The sequence below is a fragment of the Pelophylax lessonae genome (assembly GCF_965119305.1).
Source record: "Pelophylax lessonae genome assembly, chromosome: 4".
NCBI classification, from domain to species: domain Eukaryota; kingdom Metazoa; phylum Chordata; class Amphibia; order Anura; family Ranidae; genus Pelophylax; species Pelophylax lessonae.
The window spans coordinates 510,940,113-510,961,711 of NC_138771.1; the positions used below are offsets into that span (position 1 = coordinate 510,940,113).

At 45.9% G+C, this 21,599-nt stretch overlaps 1 protein-coding gene across 1 annotated transcript in view; it reads right to left on the minus strand.

The window, feature by feature from the left end:
* The window catches only part of LARGE1 (LARGE xylosyl- and glucuronyltransferase 1), a 716,318-nt gene extending 696,222 nt beyond the window's left edge, over nt 1-20,096 (minus strand). Inside the window, exon 1 of the mRNA XM_082255353.1 lies at nt 19,430-20,096. The gene's annotated coding sequence lies outside the window, so the exon portion shown is untranslated. The remainder of the gene's footprint in view (nt 1-19,429) is intronic.
* Nucleotides 20,097-21,599: the final 1,503 nt, after the last annotated feature.

Here is a 21,599-nt window from a genome sequence, read left to right on the forward strand (position 1 = left end):
AGCTCCCCAGTTCCGGCAGCACTTATGCAGCCCCAGACCATGACACTCCCACCACCATGCTTGACTGTAGGCAAGACACACTTGTCTTTGTACTCTTCACCTGGTTGCCACCAAACATGCTTGACACCATCTAAACCAAAAAAGTTTATCTTGGTCTCATCAAACCACAGGACATGGTTCCAGTAATCCATGTCCTTAGTCTGTTTGTCTTCAGCAAAGTGTTTGCGGGCTTTCTTGTGCATCATCTTTAGAAGAGGCTTCCTTCTGGAACGATAGTCATGTGGGCCAATTTGATGCAGTGTGCAGCGTATGATCTGAGCACTGGCAGGCTGACTCCCCACCCCTTCAACCTCTGCAGCAATGCTGGCAGCACTTATACATCTATTTCCCAAAGACAACCTCTGGATATGACACTGAGCACATGCACTCAACTTCTTTGGTTGACCATGGCGAGGCCTATTCTGAGTGGAACCTGTCCTGTTAAACCACTGTATGGTCTTGGCCACAGTGCTGCAGCTCAGTTTCAGGGTCTTAACCTCCCGGCAACAAAGCCTGAATCAGAACACAATGCTCTCTCATAAGTGCAAAACAAATAATAAGAAAAAGTAAAATATAAAAAAGTGAAACAAATAAAGTCCTCAGAAATTTGGTGCAGTCCCAATATAAAAATTGCCTGTCTTCTAAACAGATACTGTTTCTGACAATGGTCACCAAGGAAAAGAGAGAGGCTGAATCTCCCCTGCAGGGACACAGACCACAAAAGGAACATGAGAAGAAGAGATGACACTTTTTGTATGTAATCCGTGAGCGGTTGACTCATGCATCTGGGATGGGAAGCCTCTTCCTAAAACTTGCAGTCTGGAAAGTCCATCAAGCTTAGATGAGGAAGTGGAAACCAACAAGATGGTGGAGGGCTTCTGTGGGCTGCAGAGCAGACTAGAAGTGACGTAATTGGCACATCATGGGGGTGAAGCTGTGCATTTCAAGGCCACCCAAGTCTCTTTCTCAAACGGTTAGCTTGCCATTTGTCTTATATCTGAGATTCAGAGGTACAGGCAGCGGAAGTTACAATGAAATCACTACTTTGCCAGGAGTCTACCTTGGTTCCCTCCCTTCCAACCTCCTGAGCTTCTCTGTTGGCCCTTTAGTCCCCATTCACACTGGGGCGACCTGTGAGGCGACCTGGTCGCCTCACAGGTCGCCGTAGGTCGCCTTCCATAGGGAAGCTGCGGACCCGTTCTAATAGGAGCGACACAAGGCGCTCCGACTTAGAAAAAGGGTCCGGAGCTTCTTTGGGGCGACCCGGAGCGACCGTCATAGACTTCAATGTTATGAAGTCCGTGCCAGCCGCTCCGAGGTAGCGGGGCGGGCAGCGCGCCGCGACCTTGGAGGTTGCCCCGGGAAGTAGCGTCGCTGCTATGTGAAAAGGGCTTTAATGTAACTGGTGGGTTTGTTGACTAATAGAAAACTTAATAGAAAACTTGGGAGGTAGAAGAAGCTGGGACCAAGTTCAACTTTTACAGGGTAAGTTGAGATTTAGTCATAAAAGTTTTAGGTGCTATATCTGTAAATGAACTGACATACTCACTCATTTTATTATATGCTGCACTTGACAATTCAGGGTGGGGACAGGATTACTGTCACGTATGCCATGATAACGATAAGTGTGGCTATCCTTTAAATCTGCAGCTACAGCTTTTTATCTCCAACAGAGATCTGTTTTCAGCATTCTGGGGAAAACGCTGCCTCTTATCCAAACATACCTCGTGTATTCAGGTACGAGTGGGAAACGACAAAGATATGGAGGAGCGCAGAGCTTACAAATTGAGGAAAAATACCATCGTTTTATTGTGCTTTTACTCCAGGGACACTGTCAGGAGCCTGAGTGGGAAGCCTGTTTTGAAGCTTTTTCAACAGATACATTGTTTGGGTTTAGACATCTATGCGCACGCGTTTACTAATTCATTCCATGGGTAGGACTTCTAAATGGACAAAGGAGAGGCAATTCCTGCAGCGAGAACACTGAGTCGGTCTCAGACAAACATTCTGATCTCTTCTCAGAGATGAGGGAGGGGATGTGTTTCCCAGATGCCATTCCAGCAGACAATTATGGTATTTTAAGAAGCACCTTGTAAGCAGCAATTATTCTTCATGTCTCTATATCATCATCGACGCCCTCCACCATCCACAAACCCTCTAATCATCTCCCTCACACCTTTGCAAGCTCTAATAAGTCAAATTTGTTTCACTATAGCCTATGCCAAACCATAATTTTCAAAGCCTCGTGTAGAGGAGATAAAGGCTTACTCAACAGGCTTGCTTTATTTTGCATCAGTCACAGACAATGCATGAGGTAATAAAGTCAACCTGTCATCAGATATATATTTGCCATGTTAAAGTGTCACTAAACCCGCATCATAAAAAACTATCAATAAATGGTGTATTACATGCTTTTCATATCCACTCAGTCACTATGAGATTCGTTTTCTGTATTCTGCAAAAAAACTGGTTGATCCAGCTGCTCTCTATCTTCCCCTTCTGTCCATGTCCTAATTCTGCTGGGGATTTTGCAGCTGTAGTGGCAACTCTGCACATGCTCAGTTTTCAGTGAATTTTTATGCTATTTACTATTTTACTGCATTTCCTCTCTATCACCTCTGAGCAGGTCATGTGAATATAGACTAAAACATGCAGTCATATACACAGAGGTAAATGACAGCCCACTCCCTCCCTCCTCCTCCATGCCCACTAAGCAGCTAAACTAGTGGTGCACCAAAATGAAATTTTCAGTGCTGAAATCGAAAATTCAGGATGCACTTGGCCGAAACTGAAATGTAATTTTTTTTAATACGGCTGGGTGGGAGTCTCGTCCTTCTGATCGGACGTCCCCGAACGTCCTGCAGAAGGAGCGAGATCGCGCCGCCGTGGGCACGCGCAGCGGCGCGATCTCGATGTGCCTGTGTCCCTCGGACACAGAGCATCAAGTTTTGGCAGGAGGGCCCTGTGATTGGCCCTCCTGATCATATGACGGCTGTGTCCAATCACAGCCGTCATGTAATGTAAATACAGCCGTTGTAACGGCTTTGATCTCTTCTCCTCACACAGATCCTGTCAGTGAGGAGAAGAAGACGATCTGTGCTGCAGCCAGGGGATCAGTGAGTTGTACTAATTACTCACTGATCACAGGGGGGGGTCTGTGCTGGTAGTCAGAAGATTGATTACCAGTGCAGCCCTGGGGGGGGGTGCAACTAGAGCCACCAGGGATGCCCACCCATGACCACCAGGGATGCCCACCATGGCCACCAGGGATGGCAATCAGGGCTCAGAGAGCCTGCCAGTGGTGCCCTCCCTATCAGTGCTGCCCACCAATACCATCTATCATTGCTGCCAACCAGTGCCCATTATTGCCATCTATCAGTGCCGCCCACCAGTGCCCATTATTGCCCACAAGTGCTGCCCATTAGTGCCACCCATCAGTGCCGCCTATCAGTGCCCTCCCTATCAGTGCTGCCCACCAATGCCATCTATCATTGCTGCCAACCAGTGCCCATTATTGCCATCTATCAGTGCCGCCCACCAGTGCCCATTATTGCCCACCAGTGCTGCCCATCAGTGCCACCCATCAGTGCCGCCTATCAGTGCCGATCAGTGCCCATCAGTGCCACCTATCAGTGCCGCCGATCAGTGCCCATCAGTGCTGCCTATCAGTTTATTAATATTATTTATGTATTTTTACTCTGAATTCCAAAGGCTGTTTTTTTTTTTATCTTAAACATGTGACCAGCAGCAGAGGACTAGAAGCTCCACCTGCTTATGTTTCCCTGCGGACAGGATGGGAAAGATCTGGGTCATGTGACAGCTGGATATCGATTAGGAAAAAGGTACTTAGATTTTTATTTTATTAAAGTAATTTCAGTGAAAAAAAAAAAAGATTTGAAAAAATAAAAAAATAATAGTTACAGTGCCATCATCCACATACAGAAATAAAAGGGACAATGTAAATTAAACAGTGTGTGTTTAGTATCATTTTAAGTGCATGTATGCTAAGTAATATACAAGTGTCACATATCCATGTATATATTACCTCTCAAAGAGATCACAGTACTCCCCTTACTATCCCTTCAAAATACAAAGCACGTCTTACACTATATAATTAATGCACCGTATTTTTCCAAACAGATATGACACAAGGTTTCCAATATGTTTGCATAACACATACTGAGGGTCATCACCATATTGCCAAACCCTTGCTCATGTACCTGAGATAAGATGGAATGGCAAAGTGAGGTAAAAGGGTAACATTAAAGAGAACCCCTGTATCAAAAAAGGTTGTAATGACCTTTAGTGCCGGTTCACATTTGTGCGATGCGGGAACGCTGCGAATAGACAGCGTGTACCCGCATCACATCCGCACCCCTGGCAGTTCACACTGCCATATGCGATACGCTGGGGGTGTCAATTAAAAGTTAACGACACCCCCAGATCAGATTGCATATCGCAGTGTGATCTGAAAGTTCGCACAGAATCGGATCACACTAGAGTGAACCACCATGTGAAACGATTCTGCTGCGGACCAAAAAAAGGGTCCTGTGCGTGTTCGGTGCATTTGCGGTGCGAATTCAGCCATACAATCCGTATGGCTGAATTTCCACCGCACAGAGATCGCATGTAATTTTAGGAGCAGTGTGCTCCGAATTACATGCGATCTCTGGGATCGCATCAGTGTGAACCGCCACTTACAGTGCTGGTGAAAACTGCAGAAAAAACATAGAGAGGAAAAAACTGAAAAACTAGGGGGAAAGACTAGAGGAGAAAAGTAAAAAAAAAAAAGAAAGGATAAGAGAAGATACATTTGCTCTTTCTTAAAGGATGGCACTGTCATTGCGCAGGCTTCATCCAGGGTCACCATCTACTTCCTAAACTGAGATGTTTACTCAGAGATAAAGCAAACATGTACATTTCTTGGTCATCTTCATAAGTCTGATTACTACAGGAGAGGAGTCTGAGGAAATGCTTCTATCTTCCTGCAGCAGAATGATGTCATTACTTTGTCAGCCTGGGCAAAGCCTTGTAGTCCCATTTGGTTAATCATCACAACAATTTGGCAGTCACACCTAGTTCCTGCTGGACAAGTGATGGACTGGGCTGGCATTTCGGCCAACTCTTCCCTTGAAATGAAAAAATTTGTTCCTAAAGGTGTCTGGCAATTCTTCTTTATTACACAAACACACATCTCTGGCAGATACAGTGCCTTGAAAAATAATTCATACCCCTTGAAATTTTCCACATTTTGTCATGTTACAACAAAAAACATAAATGTATTTTATTGAGATTTTATGTGATAGACCAACACAAAGTGGCACATAATTGTGAAGTGGAAGGAAAATGATAAATGGTTTTCAACATTTTTTACAAATAAATATCTGAAAAGTGAGGCGTGCATTTGTATTCAACCCCCCTGAGTCAAGACTCTGAAGAACCACCTTTCACTGCAATTACAGCTGCAATTCTTTTAGGAATGTCTCTCTACGAGCTTTGCGTATCTAGAGAGTGAAATGTTTGCCCATTCTTTGCAAAATGGCTCAAGCTAATAGATGGAGAGCGTCTGTGAACAGCAATTTTTAAGTCTTGCCACAGATTCTCAATTGGATTTAGGGCTTGACTTTGACTGGGCAATTCTAACACATGAAAATGCTTTTATCTAAACCATTCTATTGTAGCTCTGGCTGTATGTTTAGGGTCTTGTCCTGCTGAAGCCCCAGTCTCCAGTCTTTTGCAGACTCTAATAGGTTTTCTTCTAAAATTACCCTATATTTGGCTCCATCCATCCAGGGCCGGACTGGCGTATCGGGATACCGGGATATTTCCCGGTGGGCCGTCGGCCCTGGGGCCGCTTTGATAGGGCGGCCCGCAGAGCGCCGCTTTAAATATTGCCGGCCGTCCGCAGTGCCGCTTTAAGGATTCCATTGGGGCCGCTCGCCGCTGATTGGCCGCTCGCGGCGCTCCTCGCCGATTGGCCGGCGGCCGCTGACGCTGTGCAGCCAGGCTGCGTGCACTGCCCCCTCTGCACTCCCGCTGTGCCTGTGAGCGGCATGACGTCACGGCGGCTGGCCGGCTGCGCCTGCGCGGTGGACGGCGGTGCCCGTGCTGCTGGCTCTGGCTGCCTGGTGCATCTTTTCAACTGGAGTCTGGCGCCGACGATCCCTCCCCCCTCCCAGTCTCCTACACTGCATGCACGCCAGCCAGCATGCGATCGCCTGGTGGTAAGTAGTATATCATCATGCTGCCAATGAATGGGGGCAATGCTGTGCGCTCTGCAATGAATAGGGGCAATGCTGTGCGCTCTGCAATGAATGGGGGCAATGCTGTGGCGCTCTGCAATGAATGGGGACAATGCTGTGCGCTCTGCAATGAATGGGGGCAATGCTGTGCGCTCTGCAATGAATGGGGGCAATGCTGTGGCGCTCTGCAATGAATGGGGACAATGCTGTGGCGCTCTGCAATGAATGGGGGCAATGCTGTGCGCTCTGCAATGAATAGGGGCAATGCTGTGGCGCTCTGTAATGAATGGGGGCAATGCTGTGCGCTCTGCAATGAATGGGGGCAATGCTGTGGCGCTCTGCAATGAATGGGGGCAATGCTGTGCGCTCTGCAATGAATGGGGGCAATGCTGTGGCGCTCTGCAATGAATGGGGACAATGCTATGCACTCTGCAATGAATGGGGGCAATGCTGTGGCGCTCTGCAACGAATGGGGGCAATGCTGTGCGCTCTGCAATGAATGGGGGCAATGCTGTGCGCTCTACAATGAATGGGGGCAATGCTGTGCGCTCTGCAATGAATGGGGGCAATGCTGTGCGTTCTGCAATGAATGGGGGCAATGCTGTGGCGCTCTGCAATGAATGGGGACAATGCTGTGCGCTCTGCAATGAATGGGGGCAATGCTGTGGCGCTCTGCAATGAATGGGGGCAATGCTGTGCGCTCTGCAATGAATGGGGGCAATGCTGTGGCGCTCTGCAATGAATGGGGGCAAGGCTGTGGCGCTCTGCAATGAATGGGGGCAAGGCTGTGGCGCTCTGCAATGAATGGGGGCAAGGCTGTGGCGCTCTGCAATGAATGGGGACAATGCTGTGCGCTCTGCAATGAATGGGGGCAATGCTGTGGCGCTCTGCAATGAATGGGGGCAATGCTGTGGCGCTCTGCAATGAATGGGGGCAAGGCTGTGGCGCTCTGCAATGAATGGGGGCAAGGCTGTGGCGCTCTTCAATGAATGGGGGCAAGGCTGTGGCGCTCTGCAATGAATGGGGGCAAGGCTGTGGCGCTCTGCAATGAATGGGGGCAAGGCTGTGGCGCTCTGCAATGAATGGGGACAATGCTGTGCGCTCTGCAATGAATGGGGGCAATGCTGTGGCGCTCTGCAATGAATGGGGGCAAGGCTGTGGCGCTCTGCAATGAATGGGGGCAATGCTGTGGCACTCTGCAATGAATGGGGGCAATGCTGTGGTCACTGTGCATTGAAAGTGGGGCATGCTGGTCACTGTGCATTGAAAGGCTGGCACGCTGGTCTCTCTGCATTGAAAGGGGGCACGCTGGTCTCTCTGCATTGAAAGGGGGGCACGCTGGTCACTGTGCATTGAAAGGGGGGCACGCTGGTCACTGTGCATTGAAAGGGGGGCACGCTGGTCACTGCATTGAAAGGGGGGCACGCTGGTCACTGCATTGAAAGGGGGGCACGCTGGTCACTGCATTGAAAGGGGGGCACGCTGGTCACTGTGCCTTGAAAGGGGGGTACGCTGGTCACTGTGCCTTGAAAGGGGGGCACGCTGGTCACTGTGCCTTGAAAGGGGGGCACACAGCGCTGGTCACTGTGCATTGAAAGTGGGGCATGCTGGTCACTGTGCATTGAAAGGGGGGCACGCTGGTCTCTCTGCATTGAAAGGGGGCACGCTGGTCTCTCTGCATTGAAAGGGGGGCACGCTGGTCTCTCTGCATTGAAAGGGGGGCATGCTGGTCACTGTGCATTGAAAGGGGGGCACGCTGGTCACTGCATTGAAAGGGGGCACGCTGGTCACTGTGCCTTGAAAGGGGGGCACGCTGGTCACTGTGCCTTGAAAGGGGGGTACGCTGGTCACTGTGCCTTGAAAGGGGGGCACGCTGGTCAATGTGCCTTGAAAGGGGGGCACACAGCGCTGGTCACTGTGCATTGAAAGGGGGGCACGCTGGTCTCTCTGCATTGAAAGGGGGCACGCTGGTCTCTCTGCATTGAAAGGGGGGCACGCTGGTCTCTCTGCATTGAAAGGGGGGCATGCTGGTCACTGTGCATTGAAAGGGGGGCACGCTGGTCACTGCATTGAAAGGGGGCACGCTGGTCACTGTGCCTTGAAAGGGGGGCACGCTGGTCACTGTGCCTTGAAAGGGGGGTACGCTGGTCACTGTGCCTTGAAAGGGGGGCACGCTGGTCAATGTGCCTTGAAAGGGGGGCACACAGCGCTGGTCACTGTGCATTGAAAGTGGGGCATGCTGGTCACTGTGCATTGAAAGGGGGGCACGCTGGTCACTGTGCATTGAAAGGCTGGCACACTGGTCTCTCTGCATTGAAAGGGGGCACGCTGGTCTCTCTGCATTGAAGGGGGGCACGCTGGTCACTGTGCATTGAAAGGGGGGCACGCTGGTCACTGCATTGAAAGGGGGGCACGCTGGTCACTGCATTGAAAGGGGGGCACGCTGGTCACTGTGCCTTGAAAGGGGGGTACGCTGGTCACTGTGCCTTGAAAGGGGGGCACGCTGGTCACTGTGCCTTGAAAGGGGGGCACACAGCGCTGGTCACTGTGCATTGAAAGTGGGGCACGCTGGTCACTGTGCATTGAAAGGGGGGCACGCTGGTCACTGTGCATTGAAAGGGTGGCACCCTGGTCTCTCTGCATTGAAAGGGGGCACGCTGGTCTCTCTGCATTGAAAGGGGGGCACGCTGGTCACTGTGCCTTGAAAGGGGGGTACGCTGGTCACTGTGCCTTGAAAGGGGGGCACGCTGGTCACTGTGCCTTGAAAGGGGGGCACACAGCGCTGGTCACTGTGCATTGAAAGTGGGGCATGCTGGTCACTGTGCATTGAAAGGGGGGCACGCTGGTCACTGTGCATTGAAAGGCTGGCACGCTGGTCTCTCTGCATTGAAAGGGGGCACGCTGGTCTCTCTGCATTGAAAGGGGGGCACGCTGGTCACTGTGCATTGAAAGGGGGGCACGCTGGTCACTGTGCATTGAAAGGGGGGCACGCTGGTCACTGTGCCTTGAAAGGGGGGCACGCTGGTCACTGTGCCTTGAAAGGGGGGTACGCTGGTCACTGTGCCTTGAAAGGGGGGCACGCTGGTCACTGTGCCTTGAAAGGGGGGCACGCTGGTCACTGTGCCTTGAAAGGGGGGCACGCTGGTCACTGTGCATTGAAAGGGTGGCACGCTGGTCTCACGACACAATGCTATGGGGCTGGTATGTAATTTTTTCCGGGGCTGGTATGTAATTTTTTCCAGGGCTGGTTTTCATACCCAGTCCGGCCCTGCATCCATCTTCCCATCAACTCAGACTGGCTTTCTTTCAACAATGGCTTTCCACTCTTCCATAAAGGCCAGTCAGTTGTCCTGTGGACAGATTCTCCCACCTGAGCTGTGGATCTCTGCAGCTCCTTACCATGGGCCTCTTGGCTGCTTCTCTGATTAAAGCGGTAGTATACTCCGCTTTTACATTTTTACCTACAGGTAAGCCTATAATAAGGCTTACCTGTAGGTAAAAATTAATATCTCCTAGGCGACTATGGTCCCAGCTGCCTTGAGGTCATTGACAAGATTTTCTCGTGTAGTTCTGGGCTGATTCCTCACCGTTCTCATAATCACTGAAACTCCATGAGGTGACATCTTGCATGGAGCCCCAGAACAAGGGAGATTGACAGTTATTTTGTGTTTCTTCCATTTGCAAATAATCACACCAACTGCTGTCACCCTCTCACCAAGCTGCTTGGCGATGTTCTTGTAGCCCATTCCAGTCTTGTGTAGGTCTACTATCTTGTCCCTGACATCCTTGTACAGATCTTTGGTCTTGGCCATAGCGAAGAGATTGGAATCTGATTCATCACTTCTGTGGAGAGGTGTCTTTTATACAGGTAACAAGCTGAGATTAGGAGCACTCCCATTAAGAGAGTGCTCCTAATCTCAGCTCGTTACCTGTAAAGAAGACACCTGGGAGCCAGAAATATTGCTGATTGATAGGGGATCAAATACTTATTTCACTCATTAAAATGCAAATAGATTTATAACTTTTTTGAAATGCGTTTTTCTGGATTTTTTTGTTGCTATTCTGTCGCTCACTGCTAAAATAAACCTACCATTAAAATTACAGACTGATCATTTCTTTGTCAGCGGGCAAACATACAAAATCAGCAGGGGATCAAATACTTTTTTCCCTCACTATATCAATATCTTGGAGTTGACTAAGAACAATCCATGCAATGTATATAGTTGAATCTAAAGTGCCTGATGTTTTTTGAAGTTTCATCCAACATGTACAACTATGAACAGTATATGTAGCCATATAGACATACAGTATCTCACAAAAGTGAGTACAACCCTCACATTTTTGTAAAATATTTTATTACACTCATAAGTGAAAATGTCCAAATTGGGCCCAATAGGCCATTATCCCTCCCTGTTGTCATGTGACTCGTTAGTGTTACAAGGTCTCAGGTGTGAACGGAGAGCAGGTGTGTTAAATTTGGTGTTATCGCTCTCATACTGGTCACTGGAAGTTCAACATGGCATCTCATGGCAAAGAACTCTCTGAAGATCTGAAAAAAGAATTGTTGCTCTACATAAAGATGGCCTAGGCTATAAGAAGATTGCCAAGACCCTGACACTGAGCTGCAGCACGGTGGCTAAGACCATACAGCGGTTTCACAGGACATGTTCCACTCAGAACAGGCCTTGCCATGGTCAACCAAAGAAGTTGATGAGTGCACATGCTCAGTGTCATATCCAGAGGTTGTCTTTGGGAAATAGAGGTATGAGTGTTGCCAGCATTGCTGCCGAGGTTGAAGGGGTGGGGGGGTCAGCCTGTCAGTGCTCAGACCATATGCAGCACACTGCATCAAATTGGTCTGCGTGGCTGTCATCCCAGAAGGAAGCCTCTTCTAAAGATTATGCACAAGAAAGCCCACAAACAGATTGCTAACGACAAGCAAATTAATGACATGGATTATTGTAACCATGTCCTGTGGTCTGTTGAGACCAAGACAAACATATTTGGTTCAGATGGTGTCAAGCGTTAGTGTTACAAGGTCTCAGGTGTGAATGGGGAGCAGGTGTGTTAAATTTGGTGTTATCGCTCTCACTCTCTCATACTGGTCACTGGAAGTTCAACATGGCACCTCATGGCAAAGAACTCTCTGGGGATCTGAAAAAAAGAATTGTTGCTCTACATATTGCCTAGGCTATAAGAAGATTGCCAAGACCCTGAAACTGAGCTGCAGCATGTTGACCAAAACCATACATCAGTTTAACAGGACAGGTTCCACTCAGAACAGGCCTCGCCATGGTTGACCAAAGGAGTTGAGTGCACATGCTCAGCATCATATCCAGAGGTTGTCTTTGAGAAATAGATGTATGAGTACTGCCAGCATTGTTGCAGAGGTTGAAGGGGTGGGGGGTCAGCCTGTCAGTGCTCAGACCATACGCTGCACACTGCATCAAATTGGTCTGAATGGCTGTCGTCCCAGAAGGAAGCCTCTTCTAAAGATGATGCACAAGAAAGCCCGCAAACAGTTTGCTGAAGACAAGCAGACTAAGGACATGGATTACTGAAACCATGTCCTGTGGTCTGATGAGACCAAGATAAAGAGGGTTAAGGCAGTGCTGGAAAATAATGGTGTCCACACAAAATATTGACACTTTGGGCCCAATTTGGATTTTATGACTTAGGGGTGTACTCCCTTTTGTTGCCAGCGGTTTAGACATTAATGGCTGTGTGTTGAGTTATTTTGAAGGGACAGCAAATTTACACTGTTATACAAGCTGTACACTCACTACTTTACATTGTAGCAAAGTGTAATTTCTTCAGTGTTGACATGAAAAGATAGAACAAAATATTTACAAAAATGTGAGGGGTGTACTCACTTTTGTGAGATACTGTATAGAGAATACATTTCCTTTGATTACTTTGACTACCATGCTGTCTTTATATTGACTTACTTACGTTGGGTCTGGATGATTCCCCATTGGGAAGTTGGTCCTTTTTTTTTTAAGATCATGTGTACAAGACCATTGGCTGTTTACTGAACCTAAACACAAAAAAAGGTCCAGGCGCTAGTCCTTTAAACAGATTCCTGAAAGGTCATAAATCCAAATGCTGTGATACTATGGCTGTGACCAATTATAATCTGTTATGCCAAGGCTGCCAAATCCCTAACATGGGATGATGTCCAAAACTGTCAATACTATAAAAAAGAAGGATGGCGCTCTATGGCATACATGTAGAAAATTACTGTATGGAAAATTGACCAGAGAATGTCTCAAGGTGAACCATGAACGTTTAATAATGTCACATAATTAAAAAATAAACATAAAATTAAATAGACAGCCAAACCAGTCCTGAGACGTCTGAATCTCCCTGGAGTGCTGTGGGAGTCCCTGGTGGTAAAGATAGGGAAATCCAATCACATCAGGTGGTGCCAAATGGAGAGAGGCAATCCTGTGTGGCACACTTCGTCACTGCGGTGATGAACGGCTGAGTGGGTACTGTGTGCGGCCGCTACACAGACCCAGAGCCGAGTCGTCCTTCGTCGCCGGATCCTCCGAGGTGACCGGAAATTACATGCGAGTGACGTCACCGGAAGTGACGGTCGGGAGCTCGATAGGATGCTGGGCTGGATCTTGCCGATGACTCGTAAGCTTCTAGTTGCCGCAACTACATGTTTCGCGCACAGGCGCTTTGTCTAAAAAAGTGACCTGAATTTTTAATCTGAAAAGCAGTGGCTTCACTTTGGCTTAGTCATTAGCACCTCTATTGGCAACATACACATGCTTTAAATTCCTGTCTATAGGCTGATATTATTGTATTAAAGATTGGGAGTGGGTTCCAGTGTAATGATTATATCACATGTTCTCCTGAAGAAGGATTCCCGAAATGCGTTATGTTAATCTTTTTTAGAATCTTTGCATGTTGTGAACCCCTATTTTGAGAGTAATTTTTAATGTTGTGTAATATATTTTTTTTAATGATACATAATAAAGTTGTTTTTATGATACTCAGTTTCTCTTCTACATGTGCACACAAATTCAATGATTACATATTCTGTTCATAGTTGTTCATGATTTGCTAGGATGTGGACGTATAGCACACACAGTCTGGACTTCTTTCCCACTATAGATACGTTTATCCAACATGCTCATAACATTCAATCAAGTGCAGGCTTGTTCTTGTACAAAACCACTTTTTTTTGAATGTTAGAACTGAAGAAGACAGGAACTGCAGATATCTATTGATTAAAGCCTAGTACACACGCAACGATTTTCCGCCGACCGATCGTCCGACTTTTGTCCAGAGTGGTGTTTTGTTGGTTGGAATGTGCCTAGACTGCACTGGACTTTTGTCGACCGACAAAATTCTACTTCAGAAGTGATGTCATGTGTTGGTTTGCTTTCTTTGTGTTCTTTCATCTCTGAGCATGCCCAGTCTTGCTCATAAGATTTTTCCCTGTCGAAATCTGTACTGACTGCACGAAAATCGGGCCGTGTTTTGACGGAGGACAAAAATTTTATAGCCTGCACACCAGATTTTTTTCGGCCGAAAAGTCGGAGTCGGTTGTCGGAAGCATCATACTAACAAGCCGAAAATCGGCAGATCGGTCGTCGGACGAAAATTCCCTGACGAATTTTGACGCGTGTGTACGAGGCTTTAGGTTAATCGTACCTTGAAACAAGGGTATAAGGCTGCTCCAAAGTACATGTCTAAATTGTTCCACAGGACCAGCTGTGTGCAAATAGGCAAAAAAATAGAACTTCCATCTGTTGTATACAATTCAAGCAAAGTTGCTTTTTTTATGTTTGCATTTAATATGCATAATTATAGCTTGCCATGCAAATACCAGCTAAAATAAACATTAAGTCTGACCTTTACTTTGAATTTTAAAAAAAGCGTTACTACTGAAAGCTGGAAAAAGTAGCTTTGAAAAAGGTACCAATAGACTGGTTTTGTATTTAACCCACAAAACTCCAGCAGCCCACTGCAGTAATTCTTACTATATAGAAGAGTTTATATGGTGATACGACCCGATGCAGTTCACGTTAATATGAAAGTCTGACGCAATTTGAGCTAATACATGTAACTATGGAGCTCACAGCATCTATAATGACTTTACCCTTCTAATAGTCAGCACACTTTGAGCCCATCCTCGTTACTGACGTAAATCCATATAAATTGCTAGCAAGTCTATTCCTGGCAAGCGCTTCATTGCATGCACATTGTTTATCTGCTAGAGATTCTACTGGCTCCTATTTCTTTATCCGTATTTTGACAATGTAGATTAAAAAGCCAATGTTCAATTGCAAAACACCTCCTAAATTTGTGTCTAAAGGTAAAATAGGTTATGATAAAATATGGGCGTAATTTTCTCTTCACTGGGCATGCATAGGCTTTCCTTGCTTAGATGGCTTTTCCACCTGGTAACTCGGATTACTCTGACAGTTCTATCGCTGCCCCCTAAAAAGGTTCCAACGTATGAGTGCAAGAATGTCTTGGAAGATGAAACTGTAAGCTATGCTTAAAGCTGAACTCCAGGCCAACAGCTATACACACATATCAAATACCTTAAGGCTGAAGATATAAAATCTACTCTATAATACCTTTGCAATGTTTACTGTCGCCTACACAACACTAAGCTGACTTGAATCTTTGAGATACTTCCATGAGAAAGGATATACTTACCTATATGGGAGCTTTTTACCTGCCAAAGGATTTGTATTTCTTTCCATCCAGTTCTGAGATATATATAGCTCTGCCACACAGCACAGCCCTATCTGACAGGACAAAAGACCTGATTTTTCTATTCTGCAGAAGTAATGCTTACAGTCCTTCTCCCTTCTCCAGCCTGTTACTGGACAATAAATGAAAGGCAGCAGCTTTCTATCACTCTGCTCTCTCCTCCTATTAGAATGCCTCTTGCTAGCACAGCAGCACATGTGGTTGGCTCCTTGTATTTCATCTTTCCTCACTCTGCTGTATAGGGACTACAAGAGGCTGATACCAAGCCAGATTCAGGTATATACACTGCTTGCATAAAAAAAAAAAAAAAAAGATGTATTACTCAACACAGAGTTGGAGTTATGCCTCGTACACACGCAACGATTATCGGCCGACCGATCGGCCGTCTTTTGTCCAGTGTTGTTGTGTTGGTTGAAATGTGCTCTAGACTGCACACGAATTTTCTTGGCCAACAAAAATCTACTTCAGAAGTGATGTCATGTGCTGGTTTACGTTCCGTGTGTTTTTTCTTCTCTGAGCATGCCCAGTCTTGCTCATCAGATTTTTATCTGCCGAAATCTGTACTGACTGACGGAAAATCGGCCGTTCTGTGACGGCCAACAAAATGTTATAGCCTGCACACCAGATTTTGTTCGGTCGAAAAGTCGGAGTCGGTTATCGGAAGCATCATACTAACAAGCCGAAAATCGGCCGATCGGACGTTGGCCGAAAATTCACGGCCAACTATCGATGTGTGTGTATGAAGCATAAGGGTCCTTTCACACGGGACGGAGTCCGTTCTGCTGAGCGGGGGATCGATCCGCTGATCCCCGCTGAGCAGGTGGATGATAGCTCCGTCTCCACTCTGTGTGCAGAGACGGAGCTGTCAGATCCCCGCTGTCCTCTATGGGGAGATCGGATGTGAACGAACCGCCTGTCCGTTCTCATCCGATCCCATCCGATCTGATCCTCCAAACATATGGAAAATAGGGTTTCCATCTGTCCAGGTTTCACAGACCGGATCGGATCGGAGAGCAGCTGGTGTCAGCGGAGATGTCACCACTGACATCCGCTGCCCCATAGGGATGCATGGGGGATCCGATCAGATCCACCTGAAAAACTGAAAGGCGGATCGGATCGCCTGTGTGAAAGGGGCCTTTCTTATGTCTTTTATATTTGCCTGGAGCAATAAAATGGGACTGCTGTGACTGTCTAAAATTCTGGAGATCTACAGGATTAAAAAGCGAAGCGTCCTTTGTAGATATACAGTAATGATCTGTTGCATGACACATGGTACTTATATAGCGCCGTCAATTTACATGTATATATTGTACACTTACATCAGTCCCTGCCATCAAAGAGCTTACAATCTAAGGTTCCTAAAGCCCCGTACATACGGGCCAAATGTCGGGAGACACATTGGCCAGTTGAAAAAAAAAAAACGTCCGACATTTGGCCCGTGTTTAGGTCAGCCGGTCCGACAGAAGGTTTGGCTCGCTTCTGTCAGATGAGTATGCCGGAAAACCAGCAGCCGACCAGCTCCTGATCAGCCCCCTGTCAGAACAAAACAGCTCAGCGGGGGAAGATCGCTGTACTAACGTCGGATCGTTAGTACATTGACTAAAAATTGACGGCTTCAGTCAGAGCCACTGTACTAACCTCGGATTTTTAGTACAGCGGCTCTGACTGAAGCTGTCAATTTTTTTTTTTCATTCAACCCACTGGGTCGAACGAAAAAAAAAAACTATTAGTGAGTACTAGGCTTTACTCACATTCATACATACACATACTAGGGCCAATTTAGATATGAGCCAATTAACCTACCTGAATGTCTATGGAGCGTAGGAGGAAACTGGAGTACCCAGAGGAAACCTACTCAGGCACAGGGAGAACATGCAAACTCCAGGCAGGTAGTGTCATAATTGGGATTCAAACTGACATAAGAGTAACGCTTTGCCAGATACAAACCTGGGGAAAAAGAAAAATCTACATAATATGTTATTAGAGAATGAAATAGTCCAATGCACTTTTAAATAAAACTTAGGTAAAAAAAATATGAGTGAAAAAAAAAAAAAATATGAGCGCTCCTATTATCTACTGGTTTTTGCAGGTGTAACCTCTAGAGCTGTAATCCTTATCGTTGCTTGACTACTTATGTCACTGACTGGAAACAAGCATGCAGCTAGTGAACTGCCAAGGTGCCTAAAGTGCATATACTTGTTTTGAGGAGCAGAAAAACATCCCTGGAACCACCGCCTTTAAAAATCAGTCAGCAAGAGCAGCTCCCCTTATATCTATTTATCTATTTCAGCAGATTAACTTCCAGGGGCTAAGATAACTATGCTTTCAATGGTACACAGAGAAATGTTATCTACGGTATTTTAAGTGCAAAAAACAACTTACTTTTAGATACCTATAATATAGGTTGTGAAAAAAAAATAATAATATAGGTAGCATATTGTCAACCAAAGAGAATGGCTACACATATATATATATATATATATATATATATATATATATATATATATATATATATATATATATATATATGTATATATATATATATATATATATATATATATATATATATATATGTATATATATATATATATATATATATATATATATATATATATATATATACAGTTATATATATGTATTTTTATAAATAAATAAATATATATATATTTTTTATAAATAAATATATATATATATATATATATATATATGTGTATTTATATATATATATATATATATATACTATATATATATATATATATATATATATATATATATATATATACATACATATATATATATATATATATATGTGTATATATATATGGGACTTGACAAATACCAGGAAGTAGGTAGCCAATTCAGCAAACAAAAAAATAATTGAGGAGTCTTATTTATTATCATTTATTTAAAAAAAAAAAAAAAATCCCAGGATCATAAGTTCCTAAATTGAACCCACGGAACACTCTTCTGTATATGTAAACGCAGACATAATTTATGTGTTCATAAACACATATATATATATATATATATATATATATATATATATATATATATATATTGCCCCTATCACACTCATTCAGACTCTAGAGTTAGTTTGACATGTAATGCAGATAGTGTTCTTGGTGGAAGCCCAACCCGAACCCCAGCACTGCAGGGTAACACTTCTAACCCTGTAGCAGATAGTAGAACTCCCAAGCTGCCCAGTCCAGTGTGGATGCCAGTGGGCACCTTAGAATCCACGGTGCATCGGCTTCCACTGACAGCAATAGGAAATCACTACCGCAACCCGTCTAAAACAAGCACCCTGACTATTAATACCTTTGGAGTTATATTTATCATAGAATCCAAACTCCAAACGCCTTAGCCTGAAAGACGCCAAGTCATTAGACCGCTGCCGATGTGATAAATTTGAGTGTAGTTCAAACTTAGCAGCAGCTGTTAAGTGTTGATACAGCGTCACCATGATGGGCAAAAAAATGGATCCTATTGCTAAAGAACCAAAATTTGATGAATTATCTGTGCACCTGTGCTCACGACAATGCTTAAATCATAAATATTTAATGATATTTATACTACAAATATCAAAGCACAATGACCATACAATATAATACAAAAACTGTCACTACCCAGATACTGCTTTAAGCTATTTTTTTTTTTCTTATAGAAAATATTCACCCGTAAGGCAAAAAAAGGCACAGATTGTGACTAGTACTACCAGAAGAACCAACGAATGATTGATTTCCAAACCAAAGATGAACCAAAGATGATTGAACTTGTTAAATGTCATGCAAAAGACATAGGGACTGTAAAGGGGAAGGTTGTGTAGAGCAATCAGTTGTACATGATGTTTAAACCTTTGACATTTAGGAACTCAAAGAGATGTCAGGTATAACATAACTAACAATTCTTAATAAATACAGTATATATATACGTTTCAGGAGTCTGCACCTGAGGCATCACAACTGGTTCTCTTTTGAATTTTGAGCATCATAAGCGAGGATTTGGGATGACTGGAAAATGACTCAAAGACATGTAAGAAGCCAGTTTTACAAGAGGCTCCTCTTGGCCAAAAAAGGCTGCCATGGGTCAAGCTGAAGACACTTAGGTCTTGGCATATATGGTGGAACTACATGTCTGGGCAAAACACTCTCTTCGTGAACAAAAAACAGCCGTGGTGACATCTGAACAGTGCATATTCTGCAAAATAGAATCTTTTAAACTGGATGGAATCCAGAGACAGATGGCAGTTGGGGATGTCCAAGTATTTATTATCCTGAGACAGACTGAGGCAACCTGTAGTTCTTTGATAGGCATCTACAGGTCCCAGAATGCTGGAGCTTATTGTTCTACATGACTAGATCTATTGGTTTCCCATGCATACCCTAGAAGAAGAAAATACTTTCTCTTACCTTGTTTTAATCTGCTGAGAGAAGGTCCTCTGGAGACTGTGAGCTGTCCAAGTGCTAGGTGCCTGTATCTGGAGGGACGGACATTGCCATGTTGATAGATCTCAAGGGGTTTGACTAAACCCCACTTGTCCTTGGAGAAAGTTCTTTAGGATCTAGATGAGAAAATCAACAGTCTTGGGTCCTGATGCAAGAGTGTTATGCACTGGATGAACAGCTGGAAAGGGCAAGTCTCAAGAATGGGATGTCTCTGGGGAAGTCAAAGGTAAAGTCTCTCTGTACATGAAGAACATTGACATTAGCGTAGCAAGGTGGAATTATAGGTAAGGGTGTATGCTAAATTTTCTTTTAGGTGACATAGCAAAGACTGCAAACAACATACACAGGTCTCAATAATATATTTATCAATGATCTACCTGTCCGACCATTGGATTTATTACAAAGGTCCTTCTTAGTGGTCCTTTTTCCTTTGATGGAGCAAAGCTGATGTCACTAACCGGGCTAGTTACTTAGAAGCTCTCCATAAAACAATGTCCTTGCATCTTCTAGCAAGTGACAAATTGTTCATTTCCTATAACATAAACATAGACAGGAAGATGAGAGGGGATCTGGCTAGGGTGAACCTTCTAGACCACCAGTCTAAAATTCCAGGAAAGTATGAGGAGCTATTAAAAGCCTTCAACCCCACAGTATCACACAGACAGTTCCCCTTCTTACAGATCTCTCTCCAACAAAAGGGGGTCCCAGAGAGTAGACAGTTCCCCTTCTTACAGATCTCTCTCCAACAAAAGGGGGTTCCAGAGAGTATCAGTAATCCTAAAGGAATGTTGTGATGGTTTCACCAATACCGAAGTCTTGGTTTGATCCCTGCAACCATGAGATCTCACAAATAGGGTCTACAGTACTTCCTGAGAAGTCCCATTCAAGTCAGCAGAGGTTCTCCAGGATGGGGTTCTGAGTCCAGGATGGGGGTCTGAGACCAGGATGGGGGTCTAGGATGGGGGTCTGAGTCCAGGATGGGGGACTGAGTCCAGGATGGGGGTCTGAGTTCAGGATGGGGGTTTAGGATGGGGTTCTGAGTCCACGATGGGGGTCTGAGTCCAGGATGGGGGTCTGAGTCCAGGATGGGGGTCTAGGATGGGGGACTGAGTTCAGGATGGGGGTTTGAGCCCAGGATGGGGGTCTGAGTCCAGGATGGGGGTCTGAGTCTAGGATGGGGGTCTGAGTCCAGGATGGGGGTCTGAGTCCAGGATGGGGGTCTGAGTCTAGGATGGGGGTCTGAGTCCAGGATGGGGGTCTGAGTCCAGGATGGGGGTCTGAGGACTCACCAACAAGCCATTCCACCAAACTTTGAGGGACTCTGGAAAGTGGGGGGGTAATACTGCAGTTTAGGGTGTTTGGCCATTTCCTGAGAGGTCTTTCACCAATCCATGGAGTAATAATCTGCTTACAAAGACAAGAGAATTATCTCTGGATCAGAATCGTCCCTATAGTCCTTCCCCAGGGGTGCAGGGTGGTCTCACCACATAGGCTGTCTCCAAACTTTCAAGAGGTCTCTGGAAAGTGATGGCCCTTCCGACACCGGTGCAATTACTGTGGGTGTCAATGTGCCCAGTGAGGGGGTGCAGGTGGCTGTATGGGGTGCAGGGTGCTGCCAGCCTTTGCAGTGATGTCCTTCCAGAAGCGGGCTTTGCAGTACAGCTCCGGGGCTCTTCGGCTGCCGGCGGTACAGACAGACGGTCACCGAACAGGCCTGCTCCGCACACACAGCCTGCCTGCCACTTCTCCTGCACAGCCGGCTTGTAGCAGGGCCCGCCCGGGGACCGGCCCAGATTTCAGCACCACGGAGAGCCGGCGGGAGGTGGAGAGAGAAGCCGAGATAGAGGAGAGAAACACCGGGATAGAGAGGAAGAAACCTTCACCCGAGCAGAGCTCACACAGCTCTGCCTTCTCCTCTCACTGCATCCCCCGCACTTCTATCAGCAGCAACCGATTCTCCCCCCTCCCTCCCTGCCTCCTCCCTCCCTCCCACCGCCGGGGACCGCCTTCATCTCCATCCCTCCCTCCATCCTTCCATCTCCATCCCTCCCTCCATCCTTCCATCTCCATCCCTCCCTCCTTCCCTCCATCCCTCCCTCCATCCTTCCATCTCCACCCCTCCCTCCATCCTGCC